The sequence below is a fragment of the Eumetopias jubatus genome, unplaced genomic scaffold (assembly GCF_037043125.1).
Source record: "Eumetopias jubatus isolate StellerSeaLion01/CBP00866 unplaced genomic scaffold, mEumJub1_p1.0 scaffold_3, whole genome shotgun sequence".
Taxonomy (NCBI): Eukaryota; Metazoa; Chordata; class Mammalia; order Carnivora; family Otariidae; genus Eumetopias; species Eumetopias jubatus.
Genome location: NW_028274809.1, coordinates 52,142,984 through 52,164,146, shown reverse-complemented (window position 1 = coordinate 52,164,146; position 21,163 = coordinate 52,142,984). Strand labels below are relative to the sequence as shown.

Sequence of the window (21,163 nt, the reverse complement as noted above, 5' to 3'; positions counted from 1 at the left end):
ATATTCTCATTTTGGTTAAAATGAATAATATGTATAGGTTAATTTAGAGAGAATATTTTTATCAGTTTTAAGTCTTCCTATCCTTTACAGAAACATGGTAGGCTTTTCCATGTATTTAAGTTTGCCTTTATCTCCTACCAAACAGCTGACAATTCTTTATATGCTTCTTGTATATTTCTGAAATCATATAATATCTTTGCAGATATCCCTGCCAAAACTCTTGGGAAGAATTGCCTTTGGTTACATTCCCCATCTCTGAATAAGTCACCATGGCCAATGGGAAGTAGCATTTAGGCTTAGTGAAGAACTCCACTGAGGCCAGGGAGAGAGAGGGTGCACAGGTTGGTGGTACCCCCAATCCAAATGGCATGACTGATCAGGATTACTGTGGATAGAGCTGAGGTAGAATCCTAAAAAATGAGATGTTAGGTAGACAAAGCCAAGTTCTTAAAGAACCAGAGAAGAGCCACTATATTTTTTAAGACAATTTAGTCAGACATTGGGTTAATTACTTGATCTGTCATTGTAGATATTCTGAACATAGACAATAGATCTAGATAGGATTATAAATATTTTATTCTGTATTTCCTACATCTTTCATCATAAGGCAACACAAATGTAAATTCTGTAGAACCAAAAAGTAAGAGAAAAATTTATAACACATATTTCTTCCTTGGTGAACTATGATTAATCGCAAGTACTAGCTCACCCTGTCTATGCACTTTAATACCAGCCCCCCTTCTCCTCTCCACCTCGGTAATCATCACTTGTACCTACACTGTCTCATGAAAAATTAGCAAACTGGAGTAAAGAAACCTAGATTGTCACAGCAAATCAACGTCTTTACAAAGTTGTATACCAAACATTATTTTAGAGAATGCATCTTTCTCCATTTTTCTTTCTGTTTTATTTAACATTAATTTTTTTTTTTTTTAACTTGGCTTGGGGAATACAAGAAAGAGAAGATTTTCAAATTTCTTTTTTATCTTGTTCTCATACAGGATCTCTATTTGTGCTTCTGTGTCTTAGGTTTGTTACATAACACTGCTCTGGAAATTTTCTTGAGGCCACATTTTAATTATAGGATTCAAATCCAGTCCCACTTGGGGTTGTAAATATGTGTCCAGAGACTTAGGATAAGAAGTAAAAATTAAAACAATATTTTAATTTCCATCTTGGGTCAGACATAGCAATGAGGAGAACAAGTGACCTAATGACTAAGGTTTAAACTAGGTTACTATTAATGGTTAATTGCTTCTCCATGGAAATAAAAATGATGAATGTTAATCTATAAATTAATTTCTACGGACATGCAGTAATACATTGATACTTCTGAGTCATTTCTGAGGTGTTATTGCTTGTGTTTAACAATAAAATAGGAACCGATGGTAGATAGCAGTTTACAGAAGAAAACCATTAACTAACATAGATTGATTTATAAGCCTCCTGTTTCTATACTGCAGGGGATATGAACTAATAAAAATTTAATCTCTAGCACATTTTATAAGCTATAAAACACTGTATATTTGAAGCTGTGCTACCTCAAAACACAAGAGAAAACTCAGAAATACTTTACCCTAAGAGAAAAAGGGATGTGATGAAATATTTAGAAATCAATGAAGATACTTCTTTAAGAAACCAATAATTACAGAATGTCCAATATTTGGAAGTGTTACCCTTAATATCACTATATGATAACAGATTGATTATTTAACAAAGTTAAAATAGCAATAATAATAGCAAATAATGTTACATGTGAATAACCAGGATTTTTGTTTTGGTTTTGAAGAAAATAACACATGCATTTATATTTTAATTAAATAAAAGAAAATATTTGTTTTCTTTTAGTTAATTAATAAATTTTATTTTTGAGAGCAATTTTAGCTTCCCAGCAATATTGAGTGGAAAGTACACAGAGTTCCCTGTCCCTACTCCACATGCATACAAATACAACCTCCATCACTATCAACATTCCTCACATATATTTGTTATAATTGATGAATCTACACCAGTACATCATTACTACCTAGGGCCCATAGTTTACTTTAGGGATGACTCTTGGCATTGTATATTCTATGGATTTTGACAAGTGTATAATGATATGTATCTACCATTGTAATATCATACAGATTAGTTACACTGCCCTAAAAATCCTCTGTGCTCTGCCTATTCATCCCTCCTTTCCCCGTAACCCCTGGCAACTACTGGTCTTTTCACTATCTCCAATTTTGCCATTTCTGGGTTGTTGTTCACATAGTTGAGTCATATAATATGCAGTCTTTTCACATTGGCTTCTTTCACTTCGTAATATGCATTTAAGTTTCCTCCATGTCTTTTCTTGACTCACTTGCCCATTTCTTTTTAGCACTGAATAATATTCTATTGTCTGGATGTACCACAGTTTATTCACCCACTCACCTACTAAAGGACATCTTAGTTGCTTACAGGTTTTAGCAATTATAAATAAAGTTTTATAAACATCCATGGGTAGGTTTTTGTGAGGACATAAATTTTCAGTTCATTTGGGTAAATACAAAGGAACAGGATTTCTGGATTACATGGCGATAGCATGTTCTGTTTTGTAAGAAATGGCCAAACTATCTTCCAAAGTGGCTGAATCATTTTTCATTCCCACTAGCAATGAATGAGAGTTTGTATTGCTCTGTGTGCTTGCCAACATTTAGTGTTGTCAGTGTTTTGGATTGTATCATTATAATAGTTATGTAGTGGCACCTCATTCTTTTAATTTGAAATTCCCTAATGACATATGATGTTGATTATCTTTTCATATGCTTACTTGCCAACTATATTTCATCTTTGGTCAGGTGTCTGTTCAGGTTTATAACATTTTTAAATTGGGTTCTTCATTTTCTTCTTGTTGAATTAAGAGTTCTTCGTATATTTTGGATAACAGTTCTTCATCTATTTTCTCTCACTGTGGCTACTTTTTAAATTCTCTTGATGCTTTATTTTTAGCACTGTCACAAATTTATTTTTGTCAGTTTTTACTGTCATTCAAACGGGTTCATGGGAGAGAGGTGAGATAAATATGGATATTCAGTTCATTATTTTGAATCAAAAGTCCAGTTCCTTTTTAACAATGAGTAAGGGGAAAAAAATACTCCTTTTGGAAATAATTGTTTATTTAAATTCATTTTGTTTGTGTTGTCATTTATTGAAAGCTTTACCATGAGCCACATTCAGAGATAATGGCTTTATATACATTTTGTCGTTTAATCCTCATGTAATCCTTAAAGGCAGGCATTACCATTCCCCTCTTAGAGCAAGAAAACTGATGTCTAGGAAAGCTAAATTATTTGCCCCATTTATACAGCTAGTAAATGATGGATTTGAGAGCTAAACCTACAGCTGATTGTGCCAGAAGCCATGCTCTAATAACTCTACATACTGCTTCCTATTCTCTTTCTAAATTAATACTGCCATGATCCATTTAGTCTATCTAGTACATTTATCTGCAAACACTTATTATTATTGCCTGTTATGACCTGGGTACTTTTCAGATGTTGTATTTATATAGATGAACATTCATTCATTCTGCACCCATTCTTATCCTTGAGGCATTCCTAGTTTAAAGGGAGGTTGACAAGTAAACTGCTAAATTACAGTGCAGCAGATGCAACACAAGCAGTCCTGTGATAACCTAGAGATTGAATGTTTATGACCGATTAACCCATCAGTATTCAAGATTAAGGTAAATAGAAAGTAAATATATTAAAATAATTTTTATTATTTTACACATAGGGCAGAGAAAATAAGTCCTTCAATTTGGAATGAATAGTATATAAGAAAATACTGACCCACTAGGCCTGATTGGAAATACTGGAATTTCAGACTGATCACAGTCATCACTAATATTCCTCGAGTTATATATCATTCCATTACAAAAAGGTGATACTAATGAAACCAAGTCAAACCAGTAGGAGTATATAGGGGATAGGTAATGGTGCTTTGCTCTTGTTTGCATTCTAGGGGGAAAAAAAAATCACTTGATCATGAAGAAGCAACTGGACACTTTTTGGGGGGGATCAAACCAAAGTATTAGTTTCCCTGTTTTTCTGAGTCTGAATATTACTCTATTAACAAATGACAATTATTGAAATTTTCAACCTAGCTTTATACTTTATTGGAAAACATGCCAGGAAAACACTTCAAAAGTATCCAACCTTACATGGTTCTTAATTCCACAGTCAACCTAAGACTTTCAGAGTCAGTTCCTGCCTTAAATATTCTGAGAGTGCATGTCATTTTTTTTTCTTTTTAGATGCAGGAGAAGTAAAAAATACCTCATGATACCAAAGATCACAGAAGAGTGTTACATCCACACAGTCATGCTGAGCACTATGCCCTCATTCTAGCCTTTCTTCAGAAACCACCTGACTTTCTAGTAGACATATTTTAAATCATAAGTATTAGTGTTATTGTAGCTGAGAACAGCTTTCCCACAGGGAACTTTACAATGTATAAAAACATAAATGAAGATTAATTCGGTATGTGTAAAACTAATCGGGGGGTGGTATTTTCATAAGGCCACCAGGCTTAAGAAATAACTTAAAAAATAAATTTGGAACTCTGGCTTTGATGCCGGGGATAGGAATGATTCATCTATTTGATGTTACAGATTTCTTGAACTATTGAAAAATTTTACCAAAAAAAAAATTGTATATAGCAACTGTGAGAATGCTAATGGTCTTGGAAAATAGTTTAAGAATAGTGTATAATAGCATGTATGACCTGGGATTATTTTATTTGTGGCATATTGGTTTAGTTTAACGTTAATTCCACAAGATATACATGGAATCCTGCTTCTTTAGTAAAGTTCAATATAGAGTTTAAAAATTATAGAATGTCCTTTCTAACTGTTACAATCAGACAAAGAACAGAGGTAAAGATCCTATGATTAGTGAGGTCTTGGGCTCTTTTAATAAAAGAGTTCAAAAAAAAAAACAACAAAAACAAAAACCAAAGCTTGAGGAAAAAAAGCAAAAACTCAAACCAGTTATTTCTTTTCTTGTAGGCTAATATGAAAAAAACTGGAGAGGAAGTTGAAAAATGGGCAGTTGTGAAACATGTATGATATCAATCATTTACACAAGTTTTAATTTACATGAGAAATTAGAAGATTTTTATAATTCTAATTGAATTGCTTGGTTGTTTTCAAAAATACAAATCTATGTTTTCGAAAATACAAATCAATAAGATGTGTGGTTTGGAAGATTTAACCTCATGCCGCATGCTTGTTTGTCTGGCCTCAACAGCTCAGGGAGTTCTGTGTGGTAACTTAAGGAAACCACACTGTGTAACTAAAGGATGTCAAAGGGGTTAGAAAGCAAAATTAATTTACAGCCTTGCCGGCTTCACAGTATTGCTGTTCAACAATATCGTTCAATGCTGTCATAAGATCTATTTTCAATATTTCAATGTTTCAATAAGGCAATGCCTCTTAGTGATCATTTTAATGGTATAGCAAACCATTTTTCTCTGCTTTTCCTTCTTCTTGTTCTACATTATCTTCTGGAGTGATCTTACACACACTTATGGCTTTGATGACCACCTATGTTCTAATACATCCAAATTATACTCAGTCTAACTTCTTATCAGATCAATGGCATACTGCTTCTTGGATATCCTCATTTGGACATTCCATACATATCTCAAACATATCCCAGATTCATTCATCTTTTCAGTCTTCTCCCTCATTCCAAGCTCCAAATCTGCATCTTTTCCTGTGCTCATGATCTCAGTAAATAGTACAATTACCCACTCACACATTCAGACATGAAACCTGATCATTATTTTCATTCCTCCTCTTTCCTACGTCCAATGGACCATCAGGACCTGTCAATTCTATTACCTAAATGTGTCTCAAAACTATCCACTTCTCTTTGATCTCAGTAACATTACAGAAGTTCAGGCCTCATCCAATTTCTCCTGGATTACTGCAACAATTTTCTAATTATTGAAAATACCATTTATGTGCAATTTGTCTAGGATTTCCTTACAATGAAGCAATTATCATTGTTATTATAGTTTATTATAATAATAACAACAACAATAATAATTATTGTTATTATTATTCTTTTAGAGAGGGAGTCAGAGAGGGGCACAGGGAGAGGGAGAGAGAGAATCCCAAGCTGACTCCACACCCAGCATGGAGCCTTTCGCTGGGCTCGACCTCATAGTCCTGAGATCATGACCCGAGCAGAAATCAAGAGTCTGACGCTTAACCGACTGAGCCACCCAGGCACCCCCCCCCCCCGCCATGCCTTAGTTTTAAACAAAGTTTGGTCTTGGTCTTTAGCTGTGAATGACTAATTTAGGCACAAAATCCTATCCTTGCATATGGCTAAACCTGTATATGTGCTTTGTGTACACGTTACTCATCAGTGATTCCCTACCTGAACTATGAAGTCAGTTTTTTGATCGTTCCCAAAATATGCCTTTTGAGAGCTTTGATTTCAGTTTCTGTCCGAATTCAATATTACGCTGCTCTTATAGCTGAAGAACCATTTTCAACTTATGCAAAAAAAAAAAAAAAAATGCCAGCCCAAGAGGGAAATAGGTAGGATATTTATCGTGTGTGTGTGTGTGTGGGTGTGTGTGTGTGTATGTTTTAATGAATAGTATTTTACCCATGTTGAGGGTCATAATTCCCAAGAAGCACTTCTTATTGGGAGAGACAGAAAAATAACACTCCAAATATTTTGAGAGTAGGTATCCCCACATACGAATACATTACTTCTCTAAATGTGATTGTTACTTTCCGGTGTTGAGAAAAAGACGTGCAGTACATGTACCTGTATCTTAAATGCCATGGTCATAATTTAAACACATCTGTGTTGTTCAGCACCTTCTAGAGCAAGCTCAATTTGCCCATTGGAGTTAGTATATTTTTACTTATACATAATATGTGCTAAAAGTCTGAGAAGATAGAAAGGTGAATCAGACATGGCTCCCATTCTAGAGGAAACTAAAACTAAAAATTGGTTAAAAGTAAAACTAAAATAGCAGTATACTCTCCCTACTCCACAAGGAAGATCTCAGACCACTAGGTTAATTGATTTAATTCAATACCAACATGAGAACATAGTTTTTTTGTGCTTTTCACTTCTGTAAATCTGACCATAAGCTATTATGAAAGCTACAGCTTTTGAGGCATATATCTTTATATATTGTAAAAATCAGATGCTGGTTTGGTCTAGTCAATTAAATATTTGGTAAATATTCCTGTAAAACAGGAATATCATTTAAACTGATTATTTGAAATGGGTTTTGAGTAAAACAACCATTGACTTGATCTCTTGTTTTTATTGTTGAGTTAGTTATTAGGTTATAATTATATATTTTAAAATTTCTAGTCTAATTTCAAATATAATATTAAAAAAACAAAAAATACTCCATGATGCTTTAAATATATATGTTCAAATATCTACCAGTGGGTCTGTCAATAGAAATATGACACTCATTCACAGAGGAGAAAAACTGGAGCCCCTTGTCAGCTCTACAGTACTCCTAATTGCAAACAAGAGTGAAGAATTTTGAAGCTTACATGTACAAGATGTGCTGAAAGTTCTAATATAAATGATGAGAGTCCCTAAGTCCTATGTTTCCTTATAAGTCATCCCCTTACAATATTTTTAATGAATGAAGGAAATGCATCTTGTCACAAAAATAATGTAAAAGAAAAAAATATTTGAAGACCACAAATGCAATTATTTCAAGTTAAGACCACATCATAATCTTGTTTCTTTATATATACGTTGTTTAGTCAGTGACTCTACCTTGCACAGCCAACTTTCTAAAATGAGATTTTTATTCCTTGAAAATAATGCAGTATAGATGATGTGTTGACAAGAGTCAACAATCATAATCTTAACTAATTAATTTTAGGATAGAAATGTTATGAGCTATATGAAAACATTCTGTTTATACACACACACATACACACACACACACACACGTACACACAGACTAAATACTTCTAAATCTGATTTTGTAATCCATCACACTTAAAAGTAGAACCCTGTACATTAGCATGTTAAGTAAAGTAGATAATAAAGTATATGTGATTTATATATTTACATATTTAAATATAAACTATTCATATTTGCACTTAGAAGTTTAATTATTACTTCTATTTAAATAAGTGAAATTATATTTCAGTCATTAAAAAACTTGGCTGATTCCTTGCCTAGTTGAAGACTAAGGTTTTGGCATAAATCTGAGATTATTTTTCTGAATATCTTAATCCTCTATGTGGGAAATGTACTATTTTTATTTGAGAAACTCTATGAAATAGCCTCCTGCAGACCAGCCAGCGTTCTAAGTACAAATATTAACTTAGTTAACAATCCTGACAACCCTATACAGTGGGAACTCGTATAATGCCCAATTTACAGATGAGGATGTGGCTTACCATAGGCCAGACAGCTAAGTGGCAGAATTAGGAGTCATGTGGCAGAATCAGAGTGCATGTGTCAGTTTGGAAAGGACTGGCAGTCATACCTCAGCAGGTTTCATTTATTAATTTGAAGTCAAGGGCACAGAAAAGAATAGCCACACCTTGGTATCTTGGCTGCAGGACATCCAGGGACCTGGAGTCTTTGCTTCGAGTTGTCACTCTGTGTGTTATCCAGGAGTTGGAGTCATGTCGTACCTGCCCTTCTCCTTGGGCCGTGTCTGCAGAGCACCTAACCAACCAGCAGGCAATAAAGGGAAAGTTGGCATCAAGCAGGAGCCCTTTTCTTTACTTGACACAGAGATGACCCCTTTGTTATCTTTGACTGACTCCACAGATGCCGTGGTATTTGGTTAGCCATGGTTACAAACTGGTTTTTGTGGTAAGTATGACTTTTGTGATTCTTTGAAGTCTCTGCCAGAACTAGAGATTTGAGTCTCTATACAATTGCCTCCATTAATGATGTAACTTTGTGAGTTTATCTAGTTATAGATCATCACAGAATGATGTTTAAGCTTCTTCAACAAGAGACTGAGGACTACTCTTTATTACTATAGGATATTTTTCACTGTCTTCTAGAATTTAAGTTAAAAAATGTAGTTTCTGTAATGATGATAAGTGTTCTTTTTCACAAGCTTGGGGAAAACACTTTAGACTCTTTTGGCTGTAAGTGAAGACTACTTATGCTATAAGGGAAAACAGGGTTTCAAAGGGCAATAACTATACTTAGTATGTAACTTGCTTTTTTCATTTTACTACTGTATTTTGAATAATAGAACTTAGCTGAGTGTTTGGATTTAAATTACTCCTACCTCTTGAATTGCTGTTCAAACACCCTGAGATCACTCTATGTGCTATGTAAGAAGGTAAAGAGCCCTAAAATTGCCTCAGAAATTTTATTTTTCTGTATTATAATTTAAATTTTGTAATTTCCCTCAAGAATAATAGAAATAATGTTCAATGATAAATAAAGCTTGTGAACTTAGTTGGTTTTCTTTCCCACACTAGGGAAGGAAGCTGATATTCACTGTGTCCACAGCATGCCAGACGTTTGACCTCATTTAAACCCCACACAAATGTATGAGATGGATATTTATTTTCTCCATTTTATTGGTGAAGATACTGGATCTCGGAGATATTAGGTAAATTGCCTAAGGCCACACAGGCCCTAAGTGGGACCCAAACGGGGATTATCCTGACCTCAACAATTGTGCTCTGTCCATCATAATACCATATATTTTGAGATTTTAAAAAATCTTGGTTATTTTCATTTTTAAATTAATCACTGATATCAACAGTGTACTTTAAAGAAGAGGAACATTTTTTGAGAGAGAGAGGGAGCAATTCACTCTTTTCATTGGAGATACAAAAATTATGCTGAATACCTTGGCAAATGCCAAGTTTTAAACTGAGAAGTACCGGTATGCTTAGGTAAATACCTCTTTTGAAACAATTAAAATGTGGATTGAAGTCCAAGTGTGAAATGTGAGCTTTTGTATCCTGACTCCTGTGGAACCAATGCACAAAGCACAGTAGCATGCACCTCAGAGTCCTCTTATGGATGACTGGGGGGATTACACACAGCCATCAGCAGGTGAGAGGCATCAACGGTTACAGCTCAGTTTCCTTGACCTTCAATCCAAGGCAGAGGCTCAGAGTAACTGTCAACAGAAAAGAAACCATTGCACAGGAGAATTGCTTAAAATACTTCAGTTGCTCTCCCCGCAAAGTGGAGGCACTGTTTGTGGTTTGGAGAGCTATAGTGACAGTTTGAAGCTGTTGTACAAATTTTGAGTGTATTTATATATATCTCTTATGTGGTGTGCTTTCTTATCTCGAAGAGCATGTGTTAAAACAGTTGAGGTATGTTGACAAAATGGGGTTTGTAAGGAAAGCACAAGTCTTGACATTTCCTCGCTTCATAATTTGTGTTCAGTTGGTCCTGTGAGTGTTGATAAAGGACAATGCTAGTGCCTATTTGTGATGTGAATGTACCAGTTAAAAGATGATCAATTATGGATTTATTTCTAGTTTTTTCCATCTCTTGACAGCTGTGAGCAGTACTGTTCCAAATTTTCATTAGATTATAGAAAGTTTATTACTTCCCTAGATAAATAAAATATAAATACAGTTTCACCCTGCAAAGAGATTATTGAGCTAATGTTGCAAAAGATTTATTAATTTTATTATAGTTAACAGTTCATAGTACTGAACAGGAGAACTCAAGACAACTTGATTTTAGAACCTAACGATGTCTTGCAAATCACATATTAAGTGCCCAATAAATATTTGAGAAGTAAATATATGTGAATAGAGTTCTTGCTGAGAGTTCTCATTTCTCAATTGTATTTCCATTTTTATGTGTGAAGTGGAAGTATTTATTTCTAACAGTTTTGGTCATATCTTTCAAAAATCCTTGAGCCCTTTAGACAAAAATAATACTATTCTACCAATCACACACACGTACACACACACACACACACACACACACACACACATACACGCACTAACCATGAACTTCTTGTATATTTGGGAAGGTAAGAATACCTGCTTTGCCTTTGGCTTAGTAATCAACATCTTCTGCCTTTGATGACAAAAGTAGGAAATGTGCTACTTACTATTTACCATGAATGTTTACTATCTATTTTCTTAGGTCTGGTGTACAAAACTTTTGGTAGCGTTTCTGCATAGGCTGAGTTACCACAAGCAAGTCACCCTACATCTAGTTAGGGTAGTTTTAAACAGCCAGTTCATAGGGTCCAAGAAGAAGCTGACTTTTCTTTGCCAATATCAATTATTTTAGTGTTTTTGGAGCAGGGTTGATTAGACCCAGAAGACATACCTAGTCCCTTACAGACAATTTAGTCCAAATATTCATGTTTATTTGATGCATAGCTTGGTAAACATGTCTGAGAGATTTCATATTACTTTTCTTCCCTCCCACTGTTGATTCAATTCTCAATTCTGCCTAAATATCGGACTTCAAATTTTACATGGTCTTAACTTGTGCCTTATATGTGCCTGGTAGGAAGCTTGAATGAATTTATTAAGTAAATATTGGGTCTTGAATAGTATAACATCGCACCAAGGAAGAAGCACCTAATTCGTAACTCCTCACGAGTTAGATGTTCCTAATGAAGAGTTGTGTTTTATTGGAAGATGTTTTGTGATTTCACATACTTGGAGAATAAGATGTGGAGATTGTTCATAGTGCAAGGATGGAAAAAAAAGAGAAGATGGGCAGAGTGCGATGGATGAAGAAGGCAGATATATGAGGAAAAGAGAAGAGCATTTATTATTTTGAAACGTTTCTGTAATGTTTTAAGATACTGTTTGAAAGAACTTTGCTCACAGCTGCAAAGAGATTCAGAAATAAATCATAGATGAAAGAGAAATAGAAAAGGTAGTGAATTATGGGAAGGAAGGAAATGGGATGGAGTAAAATGATGGGGAGGATGAAAGAAAAATGTATAGGAGAACAAAGGTATTTGTAAATTAGCTGTGAATTTCTGCCTTTCTTGAATTTTGAGAATCCTCTGGTTTCATATTCTCTGCTTCTTTAGACAGGATGTACATTTATAGACTGTTTACTTTAGTAACTGAAACCTTTGCTTTTTTCCTCTTTGAAAAAAATGAAATGTGAAGTTAGAAGGGAGAAGTTTGTTCACAGCTACTTAAAAATGCAAACCTAATCTGGGGACCATTGTAGAGATTCAAAATATTCTTTAATGATCTAAAGTGACAAAAATTTAGAACAAATACGCTATTCTTATTGGCTATTGAGATTTCTTAGATCTTTTTTCTGTAAAATATTTTAGTTGTATCAGTGACATTTGAGTGAGAGCAACTTTTAGTATTAGTAGTGGTAGGTTTTTGCTTTACAATTATCTTAAAATTCTTCTGGTAAGTCAATAACCACACATAGCCCAGTGGATCTAAGGACACTATGGCTATGTTCCTTGAATTGAAGCAACATCTCGCTACTTGAAAACTCTCTTCAGAAAACTGTCTCCTTGCTGAGGGCAAAGTGTTGGTCTCTGAAGCCACTCGGTCTGGGCTAGGGTCCTAGGTCTGTCTCTTACTGTCCAGATAATCTTGGGAAAAGTTATTTCTCCTCTCTGAATTAATAAATGCAAAGAACTCAGAAGAATGTCTGACATATAAGAAGCATTTGATAAATTTAGTTATTACGATGCATTGCCTGATATAGATAGAAAAGACCACAAATCACTTTAAAACATTAGAACAGAAAACCATAAAGGAAGTAAATAAGGGTGTTTATAGTCAGGCAAGGTGAGGATTATTCTTTAAAACTAAAAATTCTATCGAAGTATTTTCTGCATAATTAGTAGTTCAACAAATATGTGCTGAAAAGCTGGGTGGCTGAACGAATAAAATCTAAAACTAGAGCTACTCACCAAAAAGTAGTTATTGAGATATGAAATGAGCTTATAACTGCATTAAGTCCATTTTGGGTAGAGAAAAAGTGTCAGACCTAACTTATGTCTTCAAGGTTGTTTTAATTAGTTGAAGAGAGAAGATCATATATATGACAGATAAAAGCAAGTAATAGGCACTCAATAGGCACTTGAGTACTCATTAAATGAATAACGAAAAAAATCTAAAACAATTATAAATGGAAATAGAAATATAAGGAACTATAAGGTAGGCATTCAGAGGATCATTAGCACCAATTGGGTTGATATAGTTCAGAAACTGGGATTCAGAATGATATTTAAAGAATGTGTAGATTTCAGCTTGTCGTTCTCAACCCTGGTAGCATACTAAAGTAGTGAACATCCAGGTTCCACCCCAAGAAAATCTTATTTGACTGATTTGAGTTCAAGCCCAGGCATTTATATGCTTTAAAAGCTACCAAGGTGAGTTTAATATTCAGTCAAAGTGAGTCTCTGGTATAAATGGTCAGGACAGAGAAAAAATTCCAGGCAGGGCTTGGGGAGAGGGATGGTAGTATGGAGGAATCTGTGTGTGGGGCCATGAAAAGGTGTGTAGTGGCTCAGAAGGATGCTAGACCAAGACTAGACTGACTTAATTTTGAGGTATTAATGTCTAAACTGGGCAGCCTGGATGAGGATAATAGTAATAGATATGTGACTTTCTCTTCTGCATGAGCTTAATACCCCGCCCCCCGCCGCCCCGAGGCAGGTTGCATGATCTCTATATGCCTTATATTTCTCATCTAGTGGATATGGCTCTCATAAGGACCCTGGGGACAGAAAGGACATGGTGAAAGGAAATGCTAAGTTAAATGAGTTAAAATACTACTAGGAAAATGGTAATGTCACGGCAGAGACAGGAAGATGGAAGTGCCCAAAAGGGAACAAAAGCAAGTCACGTGCTTCACGAGTTTGTAAGACTGTATTTCTAGAGAAATAAACCCTTCAAAAGAATCTCCAAACAAAATACATTGTGGATCAGAAAGCTGCTATTTTATGGAACAAAGTAACTCCCCTCCCCCCAGCTCCTCCCTATAAATTCTCCCCTCAAAACCAATCATACCAACTCAGAAATGAAACTAGAAATATATGTCAGTTTGGGCAAAATAAGAAATGATCCTCTTGAAAGTTTACTTGGTGTTTCAAACATCCATTTAGAAGCAGAAGTATGTAAGTCCCGTGAGAAAATGCAAAATGAAAATGGGAAGTACTGAAAATGAAAGCCACATACATTTTGTAAGAATCTGTCCTTCAAATTCTTTTAGTAGACTTTTCTACATAAATATAATTGAAATTGTTAGACTTTCTGGCGAATGTTATCTACATGGTGGCATATATTAGTATTGCTATTTCTAGATTCAAGAAATATGGTTGCTTAGAAACATATTAAATAACCATCTCGGCACCCTTTAGACTTAGTATAAAAAGAACAAAGAGTGCTAAGTGAGGCAGAATGATCTGGAGAGGAGTTGACCTATGATTAAATTTTCTCTTTATCTGAAGCTGTTATATAATTTGCTAGGTCAGCTTTTGAAATGGCTTTTAGATATCATTGGCCTAAATATTTCTATTATTTCCATGCATTATTATGCATGTTCACTCATTTTATCGCCACAATAACTTTGAAAGATAGAGTAGATATATTATCCCATTGCACAGTAGGAGAAGGTGCATTATAGAGGGGGCCTGACTGTGGCAAGAAAATGTGTCTGACTAAGGAATAACACTGACCAGGCTAAAACCCAACTTTCTTGAGTCTTAGTGTAATATGGTTTTATTTCAGACTATAATATTCACTCCAGTGCTCCCTGACCTTTTAAAATCACAGTCAGTAAAAATCATCCATGTATCTTTCTTCAGGTAGATAGAACACTAGTAAAACCAAATGTATTCATTTTGTGGAATTATGTATGACTTGGACTCTGACAAATGTTACTTTCTGAAGGAAGCGATATTTCATATTTTCAGTAGGTACAGAACTTGGTTTTAGATAGATTCAGCATAAATATCCTGGACAATTTGCATAATCTCTATACACCTCAGACTTCTCATCTATAAACTAGATAATTTGTACTTTATATTTGTGAGGGATTTTATCAAGTGAGAATACATGTAATGTTCTTAACACACAATAGGCTCGATACATGTTATCTATGTCATTTTGAAGTCAAAATAACTATTTCATAGTAATATGAGTAGGTTTTATTGATTTATTAAGAAAACTGTACTTAGGGGTGCCTGGGTGGCTCAGTTGGTTAAGCGACTGCCTTCGGCTCAGGTCATGATCCTGGAGTCCCGGGATCGAGTCCCACATCGGGCTCCCTGCTGGGGAGTCTGCTTCTCCCTCTGACTCTCCCCCCCCTCATGTGCTCTCTCTCTCTCTCATTCTCTCTCTTTCAAATAAATAAATAAATCTTTAAAAAAAAAACTGTACTTAAAAAATAACAAAATCCACATTGTAACTGAAGATACTCTGCAAAAGAATTCAGGTTAAAAGAGGGCAAAAAATAAAAATACATAAAATATAAAAAATACAATAAAAATATCAACACACATTTTTATGAAGCTAGATAAATTGGTATTAAAGGTCATGGAGAAAAATAAATGTACAAGGAGTGTAAAAAAACACTAAAAAGAAAAGCTATATGGACAGCCACGTGCAAAAGGATGCAGCTGGACCACTGTCTTACACCACGCACAAAATTAACTCAAATTAAATGAGAGGCTTGAGCATAAGACCTGAAACCAGAAAACTCCTAGAAGAAAACATAGGGGGGTAAACTCCTTGATATTGGTTTTAGGAATGATATTTTGGATTTGAAACCAAAAGCAAAGACAACAAAAATAAAAATAAGTAAGGGGACTATATCTAAGTAAAAAGCATCTTCACAGCAAAGGAAACCCATCAACAAAATGAAAAGGCAACCTACAGAATGGGAGAAAATATTTGCAAATCATATATCTGATAAGGGGTTAATATCCAAAATATATAAAGCACTCCTACAACTCAATAGCAAAAAATACAAACAATCCAACTAAAAAATGGGCAGAGGATCTGAACAGACATTTCTCCAAAGACACACAGATGGCCGACAGGAAGAGATGCTCAACATCACTAGTCATCAGGGAAATGCAAATCAAAACCACAATAAGCTATCACCTCACACCTGTTAGGACAAGTGATATCAAATGCTGATAAGGATGTGGGGAAGAGGGAACCCTTGTGCACTGTTGGGGGGGAATGAAAATGGGTACATTCCCTATGGAAAACAGTATGGAGGTTCCTTGAAAAATTAAAAATAGAACGAACATATGACCCATCAATTGCACATCTGTGTATTTATCTGAGGAAAACAAAAACACTAACTTGGAAAAGATATATACACCCCCCTATTCATTGTGGCATTAGTTACAATAGTAAAGACATGGAAATAACCTTTATTGTCCACAAATGGATGAATGGAATAAAGTTGTGGGGAGATTATATATAAAATAAAAAAGAACTGTGTACACACAATGGAATATTATTTGGCCAGGAAAAAGGAAATTCTGCCATTTGGGACAACATGACTTGGACCTTGAAGGCATTATGCTAATTGAAATAAGTCAGAAAGAGATATACAAATACTATATTATCTCATTTATATGTAGAATCTAAAAAAAAATAATAAAAACCCAAAACTGAACTCATCGATACAGAGAACAAATCAGTGGTTCCCGGAGGTAAGGAGCAAGAGTGGGTGATGGAGGACCAAAAGGTCCAAGCTTCCAGTGACAAGATAAATAAGTCCAGGGGATGTAATGAACAGCATGGTCTGTAGTACTGTATATTTGAAAGTTTCTAAGAGAGTAGATCATAAAAGTTTTCATCACAAGAAAAAAATTTTGCAACCATGTGGTGATTACATTTAACTAAACTTATTGTGGTAGTCATTTCACAATATATGCATATATCAGATCAGTATGTTGTACATTTAAAACCAATGCAGTGAATATATCAATTATATCTCAACTAAAAAAAAAACAAAAAGCACACATACAAAAGAAACGCTATAAATGGGGACTAGCTCCAGCAGACATTAAAACCTACTGTCAATCATTTATAGATGAAATGATGTGGTGCTGGCACATAATGAAGAGATAGACCAGTGAAATTAAATGGAAATTGTAGAAACAAACCCAAGTACACATAGAACTTCAGTGTGTGTGTGTGTGTGTGTGTGTGTGTGTGTGTGTATGCATTTCCAAATCCCTGCCAAACCTGAAAATCTGCCTTTTCTCTAACTCTCCTCCACCGCTTGGAGGCACTATCTGGATAGTTGGACCTTGATTTCATCCCTTGCTTGTGGATTTTGAATTCACTCTCTACCAGTACTGTTCAGCACAGCTTTCCGTATTAAAATCTGCACTGTCCAATAGAGGGGCTATTGAACTTTTGAAATATGTCTAGTACTACTGAGGAACTTACTTTAAAATTGCTTTAAATTTTATTTTTTTAATTTTATTTTTTTTAAAGATTTTACTTCTTTGAGAGAGAGAGAGAGAAGGAGCAGGGGGAGGGGCAGAGGGAGAGGGAGAAGCAGATTCCCCATTGAGCAGGGAGACCAACGTGGGCCTCAATCCCAGGACTCTGGGATCATGACCTGAGCCAAAGGCAGATGCTTAACTGACTGAGCCACTCAGGCACCCCAAAATTGCTTTAAATTTTAATTTATATTAAAAAGTTACATGAGACTTGTGGGGACTCTACTGGATGATCCAGCTTTATACTCCAAGCTCCTGTTTAATTCATAGCAGTGTCTAGCATGGTACCTGAGGGCCGACTGGTTTTTATTTTTCCAGCCCCTATTAATTCCATTACAAATATTTGGCAGGTGGGCCGGTTACACCCTGATACTCAGCTCCATCTCAGTGCACAGTCAAGGAAGAGAACTACAGCTGCAGTAGGTGCTTCTTGCATGGCTTTTCCCTTAGCCAGGCATGAGCTGGTTTAGTCTTCACCATAGCTTGCAAAAATCCGCTCTTATTTATAGGAACCTCACAGTGTTGCTTTTATATAATAGTGAATAAAAGGCAAAAGCAGATATAATCATATTTATTCACTTGCTTTAAGGAAACTCTAGGTTTCTTATAGTAGTATTTTCGGCCCTTTTTATGGGGAAATTTGTCTTTGAGGCAACATAGGCAGTCAGTGGTTTGCATCAATACTGCTCTCAAAAGCAGAACATCAGATGGGAAGGCTCAAGAGCAACGGAGGGAAAACAGTAGAATTTTGAAAAAGAGTTTCTGTTACTCTAAAACTAGTTCAAGTCAGATCATCAAACACAGCTTTGGGCAAAGTCAAGTAAAATGGTAAGCAGCATGCCGGCTTGGAAAGAGCTAGTGCTTAGGTCCGTACTTCCAACTCTCCTGTCCCCTTCAGCTGTGAGAGGAAAGCTGCTCAGCTTCTCAGCATCAGATCTCTATCTGACAAAAAGAGAAGAAGGGTTGCATTGTGTAAGTGTGGTTTGGGAGCTAGAATGAGCTCATGTAAATAAATGGTCAATGAAGGTGAATTTCCCTCTACCCCCGTCCCTTCCCACGCTACCACTATGCCAAACAGGTTTTGTAGAGTTTCTGGAAACCACCCAAATACCCTCTCTTTATAAATGAGGAAATTGAGTACGGTATGTACATAGACAAAAGCGATCCCAGCAGCAGACTCTAAAAAAGGAGATGGTAAGTGTCATCAGCATCACAGCCGCTGGGTGCTCTGTACCACCACCTTTGAAATCTGTACTCACTGCTGGAAACTCAGAAACACAAACCCTCAAATCCATGTTTGAGTTCTCCTTTCTTACACTGTGATTTTTGATATTCGATTTTTCTTCCGGCATTAAACATATTACCGGGAGTGGTTGAGTTTCTCTTATTGGAGCCAATGATTTCAGTCACTTAAATTAAAAATTACTACCCCAACATTATTTTATCTAGTGGATAGACAAGTTCTTTGCTGTCAGTATTTAGAATTATCTACAACTTGCTCACTTCTAATGCGGTGCTTTGGCCTATCCTGAATTTTAATGCACCCAGATAGCGTTCACTTTATTTTTTGTTTTGTTGTGTTTTTTTTGTTTTTGTTTTTCAAAACTCTGGGTGAACCTCTCTGACTTCATTGATCATGAGACCCAGCATGGAGATGTCTGCTTGTGATAGAGCCCCTGTACAATCACACAGTAGAGACACTTTAGTCATGTTACTTATGAGAGCTAGTATTTTATAGCACAGGGTTAAAATACAGTATCAAGGAATAGATCAAGTATTTGCTTAAAGGAAAACTCCACAAAGTAGTACAGTTTGGGGGTTTGTTTTGTTTGGAGTTTATTATGCTTTTGACTTACAGCAGCTATAAAACCCATTTCCCTTTTTCTTCCTGTTTCCTGATTTGAGTTTACATAGGTAAACATATAGAAGACCTTTCTTGTGTCAGGTTAATTTTCTCATATAGAATTTTAGACCTTAGTTACAACTTAACCTAATGAGAAATCATTTTTGGTGTGGATTCAGATATAATAGAGCCTAAGAGAAAGATTAATTAAAGATTCATGATTTTTCTTTTTGTTATGAGGCAATAAAACCTAAATACTGTGCATAGAATATGACAAAAAATAACATATAACTAACATTTTACCAAATTTTGGAATATAGCCAGAGTATTATATTTTCCCATTTTTACTTCTTGCAGAAATGAATACGGAATTAGAGAATATGGACATGATTGAAACAGACATAAAATATAAAAAATCTTGTCCAATGTATTTAATTTCTCTTGAGTGAAGTTTTCCATGATAAATATTTTTCGTCATTTGTACCATTTTTACAATTTATTGGGTTGTCTTTTAAGATTACCCCCATTTTATTTCAAGGTATGAGGAAGGAGATTAAGGAACAAGAATATTGCTCAGTGGTATCACACTGGAGATGAGCACTGATTACCCCTAGGAGGCATATGACACGGGTAGTTTTGTCATCAGCCATTATTAGGGACTTCAGACTTGTAGACATTAGCAATAGAGTGCTTTATTCTTCAAGGAGTCATCTGGTTTCCCCATCCTTCACTTCAGATATTATTTCTCTGACAGTTTCTCTTATTTTCTTTTATTTTCAGGCTCTCTCCCTTTCCCATCAGCTCATACCTATCCCATATTTATATGTTATTTATTTATCCATCCACCCATCTTATTCAGGAAGAACTCATAAGATGATAAGGCTAATATTAATCATAAAGGGGAAAAGATCCCCAAATAAGGATTTCATTCACAGTACTGAATTTTTGCCTCTTTATTTTTCCTTTAAAGATGATATTTGGGAAAAATTCCAAGGTGAAACCTCCCCTGAACAATAGCTTCTTAAGTGAAGCTATTTTATAGCTGATTTTCTCCCTTTACAATATTATGCTTTAGTGCAATATTTCTGGGCACTTAACCTCTCACTCCTCAACAGGAATCTCTTTCTTTATTGAGAGTAACAAAGCCAGGAGAGGAAGCAGGTGTTCAGAGCTTCAGCAGTCACAACTGGGGGTAAAAAAAAAAAAAAAAAAAAAAAAAAAAAAAAAAGGGAAAGAAAGAAAATCTTTATCTCCAATCTATCTAGAGCATAATCTTTTTAAAAATTTGCCTTCTTAGGCACTATATTGTCAGGTTCATTCAATTTGCTTAACTGTGAGTGCACTCTACCACCTTGTCAGAAAATTTCTGGAACATCCTATTTTTTCTTGTTTCTGCTAATGAGAGGGAAGCCCTAGGTGGCATACTTCTTTGGCACAGCTCATGCCCTGACCCAGGGGTAATGGGCCTAACTAGAATAAGGACAAAGGGGACTCCCAGGGGCTTTATCATTAGTCCTTTATAATCATAGTCTGTAGTAATTCACGGATTGGTAATCAAGAAGTCTAATTTTGAAACAGGTGATTTTAATAATATGAGCTAGTTATAAAACCATAATGTACAAATTAAATTGTAATACCATAGGTCCACTACTTTTTATTTCCTAATTGAATGTAAAGTGATCCAAAATGATGTATAGAAATAATTAAACTTTCTAAAGTGATAAATTAGTGAAATTAACTTGTTAATTATTGTGAGACATTGAAATATTAGAACTCTCCATTCAGATAGAAGAAAATATTGGAGAAATTAAGTGATGATATCTTTTCTTATTTTTCTCCTATATCTCTTTTTAGAGTTCTAAA

At 35.1% G+C, this 21,163-nt stretch overlaps 1 long non-coding RNA gene across 2 annotated transcripts in view; it reads left to right on the top strand.

The window, feature by feature from the left end:
* LOC148164691 (uncharacterized) overlaps window positions 1-21,163 on the top strand; it is a 231,956-nt gene that overhangs the window by 176,017 nt on the left and 34,776 nt on the right. Inside the window, exon 4 of one of the 2 annotated variants that reach the window (XR_015767860.1) lies at window positions 9,485-9,618. The exons of the other annotated variant lie outside the window; for it this stretch is intronic. This is a non-coding gene — a long non-coding RNA (uncharacterized LOC148164691). The remainder of the gene's footprint in view (window positions 1-9,484; window positions 9,619-21,163) is intronic. 2 annotated transcript variants of the gene reach the window in all.